This window comes from Pteropus medius, unplaced genomic scaffold (assembly GCF_902729225.1).
Source record: "Pteropus medius unplaced genomic scaffold, Ma_sr-lr_union100, whole genome shotgun sequence".
Classification (NCBI taxonomy): Eukaryota; Metazoa; Chordata; class Mammalia; order Chiroptera; family Pteropodidae; genus Pteropus; species Pteropus medius.
Window position 1 is genome coordinate 6,212,859 of NW_024353517.1, and position 16,881 is coordinate 6,229,739.

At 40.3% G+C, this 16,881-nt stretch overlaps 1 long non-coding RNA gene across 1 annotated transcript; it reads left to right on the top strand.

Moving 5' to 3' along the window:
- Positions 1–5,060: 5,060 nt before the first annotated feature.
- On the top strand, positions 5,061–13,103 carry LOC120592842 (uncharacterized). The gene is made up of 3 exons (XR_005650215.1): positions 5,061–5,459; positions 7,276–7,397; positions 11,092–13,103. It is a non-coding gene; the product is annotated as an uncharacterized LOC120592842 (long non-coding RNA).
- The last annotated feature ends 3,778 nt before the right edge of the window (positions 13,104–16,881 follow it).

Genomic DNA, 16,881 nt, shown 5'->3' on the forward strand with positions numbered 1-16,881 from the left:
TTCCATAGACATCAGGGTCCCAGAGGGCAGAATGTTAGAACTGGGAAGATCTTAGAAATCATCTAGGCAATCATACATATGAATAAATAGAAGCTATTTACCAATGTTAAAAATTGTACCTGCAACAATATGTACTGTTATCGACGTGCCAGGTTAGTGGTTAATCTGAACTGGAACTTGGGCCTCTCAACTACCAGTTTTGAAAGTCTCGCCTTTGGGTTAGAGGTGCTGTGGGAAATCTTGAGAATATAATGTGATCTTTGCTCTCAAAGATGAAAAAGGAGATAAAATGTAGACAAGTGGTTACAACCCCCAGGTAAAGGTCTTAGTTCTTTTCAAAATAATGTGGAGAGTCAGAGAAACAAAGAATACCTGGTTCAGAGATTCAAGGGTGAAAACTCACACAAGAGGTGGTTTTTGAGAAGAACCTCAATGACCAGATGCTATGGAAAAGAAATAAGGACTAGCTACGATGAACGGCTATAAGCAAAAGAAAATGATCATTTCCTTAGGAGGTAGAGAAAGTCTGCATGCTTTATCTTTCCTCAGCCTCAGTTTCTCAGGAAAATGAGGATAGGCATGCTACCCCCCTATGGTTAGCGGATGTAAGTAAAAGTACTGTGCTCAAATACTCCCTCTTTTTCTCTCTCATTTCCTCCCCAAACCACACCACAGATCCCAAGAGGTGGTCTGTCTTCTGGGCCGTTGGTGGTTCTGATTTTTCCTTGTGGCTTAAAAATCTGCATAAGACATCTCATTGGGCTATTATCAGAGGTGGGTAATAAAAATACCCTAACAATTTTAAAATAACTTTTGTACAATCTCAAGTCAAAAAGGAAATTCCTCTGAGTCACACATTCTCTGTGAACTTACTTTGCCAGGGTCAGAGTCCTGTTATTGATTAATCTTCACATGTCTCTTCTGGAACATGGGCTGCCACAATGTTCAGATGGAATCCTTGTGTTGGAGGGTTCTCAGAGCTGAGAGCGTCAGCATTGTATAAAGAGAGGCTGAACAAGGGGAGGGAGAGGTGTCATACAGAAAAGGACATTGTATTAGAAGTTAGGAGGAGGTAGGATTTCCAGATTTAATAAAAATACCCAGTTAAATTTGAATTTCAGATAAACAAAAATATAACTGTTAATATAAGTATGTCTCATATATTACATGGGACATACATATACTAAAATAATATTATTTATCTGAACTTCAAATTTAATTGGGCAACATGTATTTTATCTGAGTATCCTCAATGGATGGGGCAGGAAAGTCCAAAGGGGTTCAGTAGTAATAAAAATGATATCTTTTTAAAGAAAGTTTATAGTTTTAAAAGTGCTTCAGGTTTCTTATCTCATTTCGACCTCACATTAGCAAAAGAGAAACTGTCTTCCTCTGATTTTAGAGATGATTCAGAGAGGTTAGTTAGGTGACTTACCTAAGGACGTGCCATGGATGGTGGCAGTGGTAAGCACTCAAGCTCAGTTATTTTTAAACTTCTTATTTTGAGATAATTTCAGGCTTACAAAAATTTTTAAAAATAATGCAGAGCTTTCTTCTATACCCTTCTCCCAATTCCCCCTAAGATTAATATCTTATATAATTATAGAATAATAATCAAAACTAAGAAATTAAACATGGTACAGTACTATTCATTAAAGTACAGACTTTATTAAGGTTTCTCCAGTTTTTCCACTAATATCTTTTTCTTTCCTAGGATCCGATTCTGATTCCCACATTACTGTCAGTTGTCATGTCTCCTCAGTCTCCTACCATCTGGAACAGTTCCTCACAGTTTTTCCTTGTCTTTCATGATCTTAACACTTTTGAAGAGTACTGATGGGTTATTTTGTAGAATGTCCTTCAATTCTGGTTTGTCTGATGTTTTGTCATAATTATATTGAAGATATTAGAAAGGATGCCACAGAGATGATGTGTCCTTCTTAAGGCATATCAGATTATGTTGATATTAACCTTGACCACTTGGTAAAGATGTCATCTGCTGAGGTTCTCCTATTTTTTCCCTTTGTGATAATAAATATTTCGAGAGGAGATTCTTTAAGATTACACACATGTCCTGTATCTACTTAAACTTTTACCCACTGATTTTAGCATCTATTGGTGGGTTTTGCCATGTTGCCATAATTATTGTGGTGTAGTCGTTTTCTAATTTTCTCATTACTTCCACATTTATTAATTGGAATTCTTCTGTAACAAAAAGAGCTATAGCTTCACTCCTATTTAAAATCAGTTATTGTAATTCCAAGTTTATTACTAGCCTATCTCCTGGGGAGGAATTATTTTACTAAAGCACAAGTGAAGGAAAAAGTAAGATTTTGGGTGACTGTAAACGTATGATTGTTTCAGGTGTGCAGTGGAAAGGGGGTAGAATAATTTGCTCATTTCCCAAGTATTGATCAAACACTTATTTCTATACAAAGCATTGGGTGAGGACTGTGAAGAAAGGAAAATGCACAGCAAATCCTAAAGAGGCTAGTGAATTAAAAATTTATACTTAAGGTGTTCTTTATAAAAGAAATAATAAAACTTCCCAACTAAATTTTGAACTGATAAATGGTTACATTGATGATTATGGCAAGATCAAGTATATGATAATGTGGTTATCAGTCCTCTCTGCAAGGTCAGTTCTGTGTAGTGCAGAACATCCCCAATCAAATGAACATGATGTATGTGCAGACCCTGATGCCTCAGTCCATAGGGTTATAAGCATCATAGCCTTTCTCCTAATTCTTAGACAGAAGAACTCAACTAGATAACCATTTGACTGCCTTTGGGGCCCATAATTTCTTTCCTGCCTGGAAGAGATAATGAGGCTCCAGATAATTCAAGTACTGTTCTTCATTAGGAAATTTGGAATTATCTTATGCATAGTATCTGGAAAAGTTAACTTTCTATTCTTGGTGCTTTCTTTCTTTGCAGGTGACTGGAACAGGCCATATAGGTATAATATCAGTGACCCAAATATCACCAGAGGATAGGGGACTGGCATGGTCAAGAGATTTCTAAACTGTAGGCTATTATTTTAACCAGTAGTCAATAAAGCTACAGGACAGCTTTAAAGAGAACACTAGCTGTCCCTTTGTGTGGCATATAATGAGATCCAATCAGGGGCAAATGTTGATTCTCTGTGTGTGGGTCAGTGGTTTATTAGCCTATCTCCTGTGGAGGAATTATTTGCATATTCAGGCAGCATGTGAATTGTTTCAGACACTCCCATGAGGAAGACTCATGTGAAGAGAACCTAACTCCATTACACTAATACCACTTAAAAAAAAAAAAAAAATCTTCCCAACAGTAGAGGTTATTCCTATTACAGCAGGCTTTTATCTAAATACTTACTCAAATGTAGGTAAGTTTGAGATGCAGGTAATAGCCTGCAATTTTAAGATAAGGAAACTGATGTTCAGTATCATTTTTCCATTTTTGATAAGAATGGTCAGTCTAGATCTTGGACCCAAATACTCTAATTCTAGAATATGTATTTTTCATCTTATGTTTTACTGCCTCTGGTAAATGAAATTCCTAAAATTCTTTATAACTGTAAGTAGAGTGGTCATGTGTCCCCTTTGCCCAGGACAGTTCAGATTTATGTTTTTTGTCATAGCACAATTGTCAATAATATGACTTTCTACTCTAAAAAATGCCCTGTTTTGGACTACAAAACAAATGATCTTCCTAATTATAGGACAGCTCAGAGAAATTCTACCTTGGGCTCTATGCAATCTTTAACCTTCTGTTAAGAAAATCAGCAATTAGCCACCTAAATGTTAAAAAATAATTATGTAATTTAAATATACTATAATGCATTCTGATGTTTGAACACTATGCAGATATATAATATACACACATGAACATATATATAAAAATTATTTAATGACCTGGTAAAAAAGCTCACAAAAAAAGGGTGAAATTATAATAATTTGATTCTAAGAGTATATATATGTGGTTACATCTGGGTAATGAGATTATAGATTCTTTTAAAAATATATTTCTGGATTTCCAAATAGTCTACAATGATTATGTAAAAAAATTTATAGCCAAAAATAATCTTTAAAATCTCTCATTTAGAATTAAGTGGTCTCTCTTAACATGAGACCATGAAATTGCCATCTTGGAGAAAATAAGACTCCATAGGTAGGAGTCTAACAACATAATAATAATTCTTCTCACAAATAGAACAGAGTTTTGTATTACCAAGTACTTGCTGATCATCTTTTCTCATTTAAACTTTAGAAGAATGCTCACAGTTATACACTCATTCTCCATTTTGCAGGTGAAACCAAAATGCAGATATACAGTGAATGAGGCAGATCTGGGAGCTCTGAGGTTGTCCTACTTAAGACCCTTCACAACTGACTCTTGTACTAATCTTGTGTTGGTTTTCAAAGCTACTAACAAGACGCTGAGTTTACAAGGAGAGGCTAGTTCCTTTGCTTGCGCTGCTAGTCTCTCATCTTCTCCGGTGTAGAGAAAGGAGAGTGTTATGCTGCCAAGGTATAATGTGGGAAACTAAGAGAAGCTTTCCCTTTATTTAAGCAACTACTTAGCCAGCTGTTAATTTCTATCTCAAACCATTCAAAAGCACACCGATTACAACTTAGAGACTTAGTTTCCAAGCATGCATTTGTTTCGACTGTGCCCGCCATATGATTTATGGTGACTTGCTTTCCCCCTCCTCCTCTGGGTTTCTCCAGATGCAGAATGAAAATATGTAGCCAGATCATATCTATGGTTCTCTCTGGCTCTGACAGGTTCTCTCCAGGCTTCTGAGCTTCTGGGGAAAAGAGCGAATTCCAAAGCTGTATTCCAGAATCACCCTGTCTAACTCGGGCTCTGCTTTTCTTTGCACTTGGAAAAAGCCCAAAGAAAAGGTCATTTTTGCAGACATCTTGAGGTTGCGCTCCAACGTCCTCATTAAATAACAGGAGCCCAGACTGGCAGGCCCAGGGGAATATTCAATCAAGGAGAAAAAGGCCAAGTCATTACTGGAACCCTATCATCAGAGCTGTAAACACAAGCTTTCATTTGTGGGCTTTAGCTAAAAGTGTGTTCAGTTGCACACGCTCTCTCTCTCTCTCTTTCTCTCTCTTTCTCCACTCTCCCCTTCTTCCCACTCTCCCCTCCTTCCCTTCCTCCCCTTATCCAGGTTCCATTTGTCAAATGTGTGTGACCATTCCGATAAGTCAACAGAGGGAAGGGAGAAAGAGAAAGAAAGAATTACAACTGTAAATAGACTCAGAACATAGAAAGATCAAAATAGACAGCCTTTGGCTTTAATGGATGAGTCACCATTGCAGCCCAGACCGCAAAAACAAGCGTGGCTTCTCTACTTACCAGCAGTCTTCCTGTCTGGAAAGGAAACACTGCTCTGATTGGAGATATTGGCTATTTTACAGACTTCAAAGCAACTTGGGCAACTGAACAGACAAGAGAGGAAACAGGTAAAACAATTTTTCCAAGTGTTTGCCTAGAGAACCAGCTACTCAACTCTGATTTGGAGCTGCCTGGAAATGCTTTCATCTTTAGCCAACGCGGGTTTTTTTTTGTTTTTTTTTTCTTTTTAAGTATAGTGGTCTTCAGTTCTGCTGTAGTGGATGTACTTATTTTTCCTCAAATAAGGTATTTTTCTGGCTGTGACTTGGTTTCTAAGCATTGAGCTGAGCACTGTGGGGAATGGAGAGATGAATTAACATGAAAACTATCTAATGAGGAAGTGGGACAAGTGTACACATCATGATATTATGAAATAAAGAAAACGTGATGAAAACAGGAAAAACATGAGACCATTAGGGTGCATCGAAAACAGAGGTGAACTTTGGCAAATGGTCTACCAGACTGAGAGATAATGTGAAGAAAGCCTACATGTATCCACAATTTAGCAATGAGTTCAGGTTTGGCTTGGTAAATAGTATAAGGGAGTAGAAGAAATAAAGCTTGGAGGATAATTTGAGACCAGATCTGGAAGGGGTTTGAATGCCAGGGTAAAGGAGAAGGGGAGAAGCAATGACACTATGGAAAGATAATGTCAACTGTGGGGAGGAAAAGATGAAGGAGAAGCAAGATCCAGGAAGATCAGTTAGAAGACTATTGCCACAGTTCAGGAAGGAAATAAGTGATGGCCCCCATGGCATAATAAAAGATCTATATTTGGTCTTTATACCTAGTTCTTGGCATGGAGCTCCTGAAGCCTTTACAATTTCCTGAGTGATAGGGGTGATAAGAGCATCTTTTGATCTTCTGACACAGAGCTCCTAAATCCCTTGGAATTTCCTGGGTGATAGGAATGTCTTTTTTTTCCTAATCAGATTACTGGTGGCCAGGGGAGGGGCCCTAGATATCTTTAGGATGGGGCTGGTCTCCAGAAAGATCAAGTTATGATTAGAAGGTTAGAACTTTCAGCCACATCTTCCAACCCCTGGAGAGGGTAGAGGGACTGAAGCTTGAATTAATTACCAAGGACTAATGATTTAAGTTATCATGCTAACATAGTGAAGCCATAAAAATCCCTAAACACTGGGGTTTTGGTGACCTTCTGGGTTGATGAACATATCAAGGTACTGAGAGAGTGATGGAATGCCCATAATCCTTCCTCATTTTTTTCATCTCTTCCTGACTTTATAATTAACCAATCATAGTAACTAAAGTGTTTTCCTGAGTCCTGTGAGTTTTGCTAGCAAATTGTCAAACCTGAGGAAAGAGTTATAGAAGCCCCCTGAGTTTATAACTGGTTGGTCAGAAGTACAGATGGCAACACTGGCGTATGATGGTGGGGGCTGGGGTAGTCTTATGGAAGCAAGTGCTTAACCTGTGGAGTCTGCACTATGAGTAGTTAGTGTTGGAAGGTTAGAGAATTGGTTGATGGGGAAACCCTGCCACACACATTTTATGTCAGAAATGTGCGTAAAAACAGCCCTTTGCCTTCCCATCTCAAACATTCCCTCTGGGATTAGAGAAGAGGGGGTTTATAGGAAAGGATGAAGTTATAATATCCGAACTTCTAATCGAGTCAGTGAGAATATCAATATAGAAATGCTCACCATTATAAAATGGTTTAGTGTTTGTTAAAACTATTGAGCTGGGGGATCAGAGAGGCTCTGCTGTGGCCAACTCAGTTGGACACAAACAGAAACAGATTGCCCACTTTATAGAGAAATACGTGGCATATAGTTTTAGCTGTCTTGCTCATACTGCAGGCTTTATTTGCTATTTGGGGTCTAAATACAATCGATTGCCTACTCAACCATGTTTTCTTTCCAGCCTGTGAATATTCTTTGCAGCCATGGTCCCAGTTCTTGGTGTTTAGAAGGCAGTGGTTCCTGGAAGGAAGAGCACCCACCTATCTACTTGCTGGCTCCACTCTGCTGCCTGTCTGACCTTTGGTAAATCGACTGCCCTCTCTGGGCCTTGGTCTCCTGTCTGCAAAATGAACATGTTATATTACTCACTGTTCAAGACCCCTTGTAGCTCCAACAGTTTAGGATATATATTTAGAACAGGCAGTCTCCATTACTAATATGACCTTTCACAAAACAATCCCATGTCATTGAACCCTCTTGACAGCCCTAGAAATAAGTAGGTATCATTATGTAAACTTATTTTACAGATGTGTACATAGAGGCATAGAAACACATAGATGGTAAGTAATCTTCCCAAGGGCAGAGAGTGATTTAAGGACATAGTTGGGACTAGATCAGGACATACAGTGATGGCCTAGTCGGGAGGACTAGATCCGAAGTCATCTGACTCGCAGCTGCCGTGCTCTCTCCACTCTCCCAGCTGCATAGATGCCTAGGAAGGGTCAGTGGAGTACATTGCAAGGAACATAAATTCACTTTCCATAATTTTTCTTGAATACCTTGTATGTTCAATTTTTCTCCTCAATGTGGCCGGGTCAAAAGAAAGGGAACCACTTTTCTAAGGTCACTGCAGTTTTACTTGTGAAAGACATTTCTTAAAGAAAACACCTCCTTTCATTGGGATGTGCAGATGTCAAGCTCCCGTTTGTGGTCATTACTTCCACGACCAGCTGCAGGAAGTTTTGCACTTAGATGTGGTCAGTGAGCAGAGGCTGGACCACCTACACTCCTCAGTGTGGGTTTCTCTGGCCGATGGTTGTGGAGACCACATAAGGGCCAGAAGAGACCTTGGAGCTTATCCAACCAATGCCTTGTCTCGTGCTTGATCATTTCTGTAACATTTATAATGGTTGTCCACCATCTTCTTGAACCACACATCACTTCTGGTGACCTGTGTTGTCAGCCACCATTGACATTGTCACATGATTGCCCCACAGTCAGGACACATTCGGTATACTAAAGCAAAACCTGTGTTATCTTCTCCAAACACTTTTCTTCTCAAATCGCATTGCCATTGATTCAGTCCAGCAAGCTAAAACCTGGTCTTTTAAAAACTATTCTTCTGAATTTGGTAAGTCTTGATAATGTGCCCTCCGAAATCTCTCACATGTGTCCCCTTTTGTATTCACACTCACTGTTCCCCTTCAGGCCCTTCACTGGACTTCCCTGGACTATCCACGTAACTTCCTAACTGATTTATCAGAGCCTTTGATAATACATTTTAAATTTCTGAATGGGAATATAGGATGCATTTTCCCACATTTATTTACCATGGAACATTTTTTTTTTTTCCCAGAGCATCTTCTGAGAAATGCTAGCCTAGCCATTCCAGATGAATTATAGTCCCTAATCATTGTCACATCTGTCCACCCCTCTTTGTCACTGTGCTTGTTATTTCCTCTGCTTAGAATGTCCTTCTTCCTGACTCTTGCCATCTGGGGAAATCCTACGCATGTTTCACGACCCAATTCAAATGTCTCCTACTCTCTGAAGCCTTCTTTGATCCCATGTCCCAGCTTAAACCCCAAGCTCTTAGAAGACTGCATACTTGTGTCTATCACACATTTAAATTATATCCTACTTGTGTGTATTTGTGTCCATCTCTCGATGTATTCTAAGCTCCTTAAGGAATGTATTTTACTCATCTTTCTGATATAAATCTAGAATGGTGATTCTCTTTTACTTTCTTTAACATTGGTACAGTAGCTTATGGTTGATGCTTGATGAACTCGATGCAATAAACAAACTTATAGTTCTAATACAGTGGTCTCTAACCTCTTCGCCTCCCTTACTATAGAGGTCTAGATGGGACCCCCTGGGGGTTATGCTGGGAACACTGGTTCAGAGAGGGAGATGAGACAAGTACATTGGCAAATATACTACAAGATCCTTATGGGAGAGGATGCAGTGCTCTCTCCACTCTCTCAGCTGCACTGATGCCTAGGAAAGGTCAATGGAGTATATTACACGGAACATATTCACTTTCCATAATTTTTTTTGAATACATTGTGTTTTCAATTTTTCTCCTCATTGTGGTCAGTACATTGAAAGAAAAGGAGAACCACTTCTGGAGAGCAGATATTAGGGAAGATTCCTGGAGCTTCGTATCAACACCTTACATTTACTGAGTGCCCACTCTGTGTAGGACATTGCACTAGGTGCTGTGGGGACACATGAACCCTCAAGGAGCTTCTAGTTTGTAGTTGGATTGCTTATGACCCTTGGTTCCTATGTAGAGAAATCAGCTATGCTAGCTGAGCTACAAAGGCAAATTTATTTTAAGGATGTGAGGGTGTCAGAATCCAAGGACAAGTAACAAGGTCTTGAACTGAGCTGGAACCAGAGGATGAAGAGCTACAGGGCAGCCAAGAAGTAGTTCTACTTTTGTCTTTATTCTCTCTTTGTGTCTGTTATATTTTTCTTTTTTGCTATAGACCAGTATTTTTGGTGTTTCTAGCTACTTAGAATTCAGAAAGCTGGATTAAAAATGTGGCTAGCACTGAATTTCATATCTAGCTGGGTTACCTTAGACACATCATTTTCTTAATTCTCCCATCTATGAGATGAAAGATTCAACACGCTCAAATGTCAGCTAGAATGGTCTATTTTGACAAGTTCTGTCTTAAGTCATTTTTCAGACTTGATGGAATTATAAATAAATATAAAACACATGAGGAAATAATGACTCTTTGGGAAATGTCACATCCAACTCTAGATTCCAATGACCTTGGCCAGACAATAAAAGCTGTTTGTTGTAACAAGTGAGCATAAGATTCCTTTCTGACGTGTAACTCTTTTCTGCCTAGGAACATTCCAAGCTTCTCTAACACATGCTGCCTACTCCTGTCTTCATCTCTGTTAGGACAGCAATCACCTCTTTGCCCTGTCTCCCATTTGAATTGCAACCCTTGGCCACACCAAGGATATTACGCATATTTAAAATATCTTTTCCAAGGTATCTTCCAATATCTTAGTATCTTTCAGTAGCTAAGTAATTCTTCAGTTTGGGGATCGTCCATACATTCCCCATCTGTTCAATAATAACACTCCCTGTGTATATCACTACAAGATTTACTAAGTGCGTTTATGCCTGTTACCTGATTCGGTCTCCACAATAATCAGCCAGTCACTCAACAATCTTTATCGAGGGCCTACAGCATTCCAGTCACCGGGAATGATTTAAGAATACAGTTTTGAGAAAAACAGATGTGATCCCAGCTCTGATGGAGCTCACAGTCTAGAGGGACAGAGTTTATACTTTCGTTCCCATTTTAGCGACAAAGAGACTAAAGTGAAATGCTTTGTCTCATAAGTGCTGGAGCTAGGACTCACCTGGACTTCCCATTCCCAGTCCAGGTCTCTAATTTTGCCACCATTCTGACTCACTGCCATTGGACAATCCCTGAGCACTCTCTAGGAGTTAACTGAAAAAAAAATAGCTAATGCCAATGAAGATGTCAGGGTGGCATATAGAGAAGCTCAAAGTGTCAAATATAAGAAAGTAAGAAGATAAACCAGCTGCTGAAAACCCCAAAGTGAGGGGGAGGGAAACAGCCAAAACAGGAACAACAGAATAGTAGTGACCACTAGAAAACAAAAACCGGGAATGGTTTGTATTCTGAAAGCTAGAACCCAGCAGGGTGTCCTTGTACAAAGTGGTATGTGATGTGAGCATGGCTTCCCGCTGTGAACAGAACTCTACATTTGTGTCTTTCAGGCAGCAGTCCTGACTGGCTAAGCTGGACTCAGAAGTGAATGGAACACAGCTTCTTGCCTTTTGAAGGATGATCAATAGGGGTCCCAAAGGGATGCCAAGGGGGAAAAGGGTGAGCAGGGAGAGAGAGGATGCTTCCATTCACAGGAATGTCCTCCATACCCACAAGACATTATGCCTGCTTTTCTCAGGCCAGCACCCTCCCCCTCCTTACATCTCTGTATGTATCAAGTGAAGGGCTTGATTGGTGGATGTGTAAAAAGGAAGATGTGATCTTTCTTTTCCTGAGCTATAATTAAGAGATCTAAAGTTAAATGGGTATCTACATTTGTCCCTTTGTCCCTCCATCTTTAAACTGGAAGATAAAGCCCCAAGGCACCTAATCCCTCAGTTGGTAAATGAAAACAGGCAAAGAAAGAGAGAATGCTTTCTCAGGCATTCATTAAGGGTTTGAATAGAACAGGGAGACATTTGTAAACCATAATTCCATTATAATTGACTAAGAGGAATGTACAAGTTTTATGAAAGTCCAAAAGAGAAAGCAATTAACTCCACTGGGGTGGGGGCTTCAGAGACGGACCCTTAAGGTAGGAGTTCACCAGTACAAAAGTGTAGTGGAGTTGAGGGGAATGGAAGAAGTGGGGAGAAAAATTTTCAGTATAAGCTAAGGCTTAGAGATGTGAAAGTACATGGAGTGTTCAGGGAGTGTTTGTTGAGATGCTGATTGTGTTTCTGGTAACAACACACTTTGTGTAGTGAGATAAAATAGATTGTTGTTTGGGTTTTAAGGAAGGCTAGGTACTTTAACAACCAACCAACCATCCTCGGTGGCTTAAGAGAGAATACTTTCATTTCTCACTCACTTCATAGCCCAATCCAGGTTGGCAGGGGGTTATGCTCCAGTTCCTTCTATCTTGTGGCTCTGTCCTCACATAGGTCCTGGGGTCTTTGCCACTCAGATGGTGAATGGGGAAAGAGAATGAGGATGGATCATGCATGCATAGATAGTTTAAAGGTAAGCCGGAAGTTGTACGCTTCATTCCTGTTTATATTCCTTTGGCCAGAATCTAGCCACATGGCCATACTTAACTGCAAGAGGTCCTGGAAATTAGAAGCTAAGGGCAGAACATGAGTCGTTGGGCAGAACAGTCTCTGCCCTAGCTTGGAGTCTGGAGAACAGGGGGATGAAAAGAATGAGGGCACTGTGTGTACCTGCAGGGACCTGATGAAATCCTTCTAACTTCCCTAGGGGAAAAAAACATGTGATAAAGGAGTCAGGTTGGGCTCTAGGTGAGGTGTTCTGTGGCCAGATTCCTCAGAAGGGAGAAGATGGAAGATCCTAATGAAAGGTGCTTGTATCCAGATGGAAAAATTCTGCTCCAGCCATGAGGAAATGGACAAGAAATCATTTCAGCTCAGCTCTTTAAATTTCAAAAAAAAAAAGAAACCCAATCAAGTAGACAACTTAGAGCCCCAACATCTATGGAGTACTCTGTGTTTACTGTTCTCAGCTGATCTTCACAATAACCTTGTGAGGAGGGCCTGGTTGAGAATTATCATCCCCATTTTAGAAGTAGAGAAGGCTATGCCCAGAGAGGTTAAATGAGTTACCCAGGGTTGCACAGCAAGTAAGAGACAGACCTGCAACTCAAGCCCATATTGTATTGTTTCCACAATCCCACAGATCCTCTTCTGCCTGGGAGTAGCTGCTGACCACACTCTGGGAAGCTGACTCAGATCCAGCCCTAGACATGGGGCCAGCTAGGATCCTGGGAAAATTCTCCTCAATTACCTACCCTTTTGTCTGCCTGACTTTTGAAATCAGTGAACCAACTCCTTGTTCAGAAAGCATGTACATGTTAGCTGTCAAACAGCGCATGCAGCATCTGACAGCCTTAATATCACTGTTTGTATTATCAGACAATTACCAGCCGAGCTCATATTCATAATTTGACTAACAACTCACGACAATGATTATTTTTCCTTTCCTGGCAAAACAAATATAGCAGCATTTTCTTTTCAGCATCAGCGCTGATGCTCCTTGGCATTCTATCAGCTGAAGGATTTTTTTTCAAAAAAAAAAAAATGTTAGTCGTACTCCCCCACATCTCGCTAACTTTACAGTCCCCCATGGCATCTGTGTGCAGTGAACTGAGCTGTTGAGACTAAATGTAATTTGCAATCAAGCTTCTGTTAACATGGAAATGTACCGGCTGGTCTGCTGCAATATGGGTTCTCATTCTGTCTAGCATATGGTTGCATTAAATCCAGTCTCCAGAATGTCTCTCGTTACCACATTGTCAATCCGTGCAGAGCGGAGAACCCTAAAAAACCACTAAAGGAACATATTTTTGGAATTGGCTCTTCTATTAGATCTTGACAAGAGCTGTCCAAAGTCATACTTGGTTACTTGAAATGAACTAGCCCTGTCAGATCTATGCACACATATACACGGAGACACACAGTAAACTTGAAACCCAGTTAGATGCTCTGTACTCACATGCATAGGAATTACACTGGAAGACAAAGGAAAAGGAGAAGCGAGAGACTCAACTTCCTTAGGTACATTTGAGGTTGGTTTATTGATATCTCAATATTCGAAGATTCCCAGAATACTAGATTTGAACAGGACTTTAGCATCTTTGCATCTAAAGAACACGTGCTCTGGAGTCAGATGAACCTGGGCTTGAGTCCTGATGCTGTCCCTAGCTTGATGACCTTGGGCACATTGTGAAGCTTTGTGTGCCTCCGTTTCTCCGTTTCTCCATGGCGGGTAATAAGAATACCTTCACGATTTAGGATGTTGTGGGGGCTTAAATGCCTAAGCACAGCACCTGACTCAATCAGTGATGGCCATTAGTATTCTGTACTTTTTTCTCACCACTCCATTCCCAAATCAGATGCTTACATATCCCCTACAAAATCACCTACCATTGTTCTCCCGTTCTGGTCTTGAACCCCTCTGGGGTACAGGATGTCATTTCCTTCTAAGGCAGCCTATTCTCTCCTATATAACTCTGTTAAGCAGTTTTCCTTATGTTAAACACAAATCCCACTCCTGCCTCAAGCCTGTTTTTTTGAGAGACGCATGGAAGAAGTCTCATTGGGTGGTGGCCCTTCAGGTATTTGGGGAGGTTATATGCACCCTGCAAGCACTCTCTATTTTCATTCAGTGCCTCTTGTTCCTTCAACTTCCATGGTTGATGTAGCATTGTGTCCCCTTACTAGCTCGGCTCTTTTTCTTGGGCTGCCTTGGGTATGTCTATGCCACACTGAGCACAATGATTAAAGGGGAGAGTTACCAGCCTGGTCCTACCTGGTGATGAGTAACGATTTGTGGGATTACATTGAGTCTTACAAAATAGGCCTCTCCATGGAACATTCATAAATAGCAGTTTTCAAGAAATCATGTAATATTTTAAATTCAGTGGGTGGGGGGACAAGCTTTATGCCTTCAGGTCTCTGCACCATTTTGTAGGAAAAATGCATTTTTTTTTTCAGAAAAGCTAATGCCCTTGTTGTGCATCTAATCTGTAAATCTGAAGTTTTATAGGTTTTATTGGATGTGCTCCAAGCAGGAAACACATGCACAGAAGGTGTATGAGACACCAGAGCTCTGGGACATAATATTCTTCCAACATTTAAAGAGTACTTTGGAGAGTTAGGACAAAATGAAAAAAATAAATTTTATTCATTCATTCTTTTAAAAATTCTTTGCCTGCCAGACACAGTGGTAGGCACAGGGACATAGTCTTAGACAATCCGCTCCTGCCACAAAGACGCTGGCAGACAGATTGAAGCCGACTATGGCCTCATCACAAGGTAAAAGATCCACGGTATGGTCAAATGCTATGAGGCCAGCCGCACCTGGTCTGGAGTAGCTCAGAAATCCAGAGACGATAAATAGGCAAGCAAATTACTATGGAATAAGTGTTATATTTAAAGATAATACAAAGTGCTCTGAGCACTTCGAGGAGAGAATTTGTTCAACAAATATCTATTGAGCACCAGAATGTGCTGGAATCTTAAACAAAGAACAAAATAGATAGCCCTTGAAATTTGTCAAAATTACTGTCTTGATGGTATGTGTGTACGGACTTTAGATGAGTACCTGCAGATGATTTATTGTTTATTTGTTTATTATTTCATAGCTGTGATAAATGTTTTGAAGGAAGAAAACAGGATTCTATTAGAAGATAAGGTGAAGCCCTGATTGAGCTGTGAGCAGGGTATCAAGGAATGCTTCTCCAAGTTGTATTTAAGTGGAGGCCTGAGAGACGAGTAGGAATAAGGATGAGCGGGATGGAGGAAAATGTGTGTGCAAAGATCCATAAGAGGGAATGAGTTTGGAGTTTGAAGAATTAGAAGCAACAGAGTGACAGAGAGGAAGAGGTCTGGGAGGGTGTCACAGACTAGGTGGGCCCACGAAGGAAGGCTGGCCACATCCAGAGGGAAAAACGGAATTTCAGGCAGAAGGAGCAGCACACACAGCAGGCAGGAGGCCTGAGAGGATGCACCAGGTCTGAGAGAAGCTCTATTCACGTGTGTGTGTGAGAAGTTTGGGGAATGATGAGAAATGCAGAGGTGGCTTGAGTCATGTTATAAATGGCTTCACAAACGATGTGAAGGGATTGATTATATCTGGAGATGCCATGGAAGCACTGGGGATGTTCTAAATTGTCCTTTAGGTTTTTTAAAATTATATCCATCTCCTCAACTTGTTCCTAGACTTTACAAGGAGGGCAGGGGCATAATTTTTGTGTCTCTGTATCTCACTCACTTCTCCATTCTTGACTAGTGTTGGTTAAATCGAATCTCATCTCCTCTTTGCCATTTTGTTCTCAGCTCTGATTTGTGGTCTGTGGTGACTGTCACTTTGTGATTCAATCTACCTCATAGTGCCATGGTGCTAACTTCTCTTGACACGAGGAGTCAGCAGCTTCTGAAGATCCCAGAGGCTCTAACTTCAGCCCTACATGTGCTTGCGACCTGCTTCTGTGTTCTGACGGGGAGGTATCACTCAAAGGTGTGAAGGATGAATCACACCACGATGCAGATATTTTCAGCCGCCAGTTGGCCATCCCTTATTGAGATCACAGAAATCCAAGGCTTGTTAGACTGTTTAGCTCAGCGCTCAGGCTCGGTGGAGAAACTCATTAGCTCTATTTAATTAGGGAAACCAAACACTTCCAAGCCCACTTTACTGTCAGCTCACTTCCCACAACCTCATTAATATATTTCTTAAAAATTCACACCTTTAATGTGGTAATGATTTTCTTAATTCTTTCAGCATCGGACTCTGTAGATTGAAGCTCTTCAGCTAGGGAACAAATAGAGCAATTATACAAGTGGTAGCGACAATTCTTTTGACCAGTATCCTTTGGTATTACTAAATATGAGATTTTTTTTGTCTTGATTTTCTATATACAACTAGACAAAGTCAGTCATCCAGGTTTGGTCGTGTAATATTGAAATTATTAAAACCATCTTTTTAAAATAGCATTTTACAGTTTTCAAAATGCTTTTACATCATCAATCAGTCAATTCTCATAAAACGCTGAAAAAAAGTAGAGCAAGCAGTATTATCTTTATTCGACAGGCGAGAATATCAGGCTCAGAGCAGTTAAAAGATTTCTTAGGATGACAGGCGTGTGCATGAGGTCTCTCCTTTCCGTTTTCCTTAGAGCAATAGAAGAGTTGACAATGGAGACACAGATTTCAGGCCCAAGTAGCTTGAGATGCTGTTCTGTCAGTACCAGAAACGACATCTCCTCTCTGTAAAAGATTATGAAT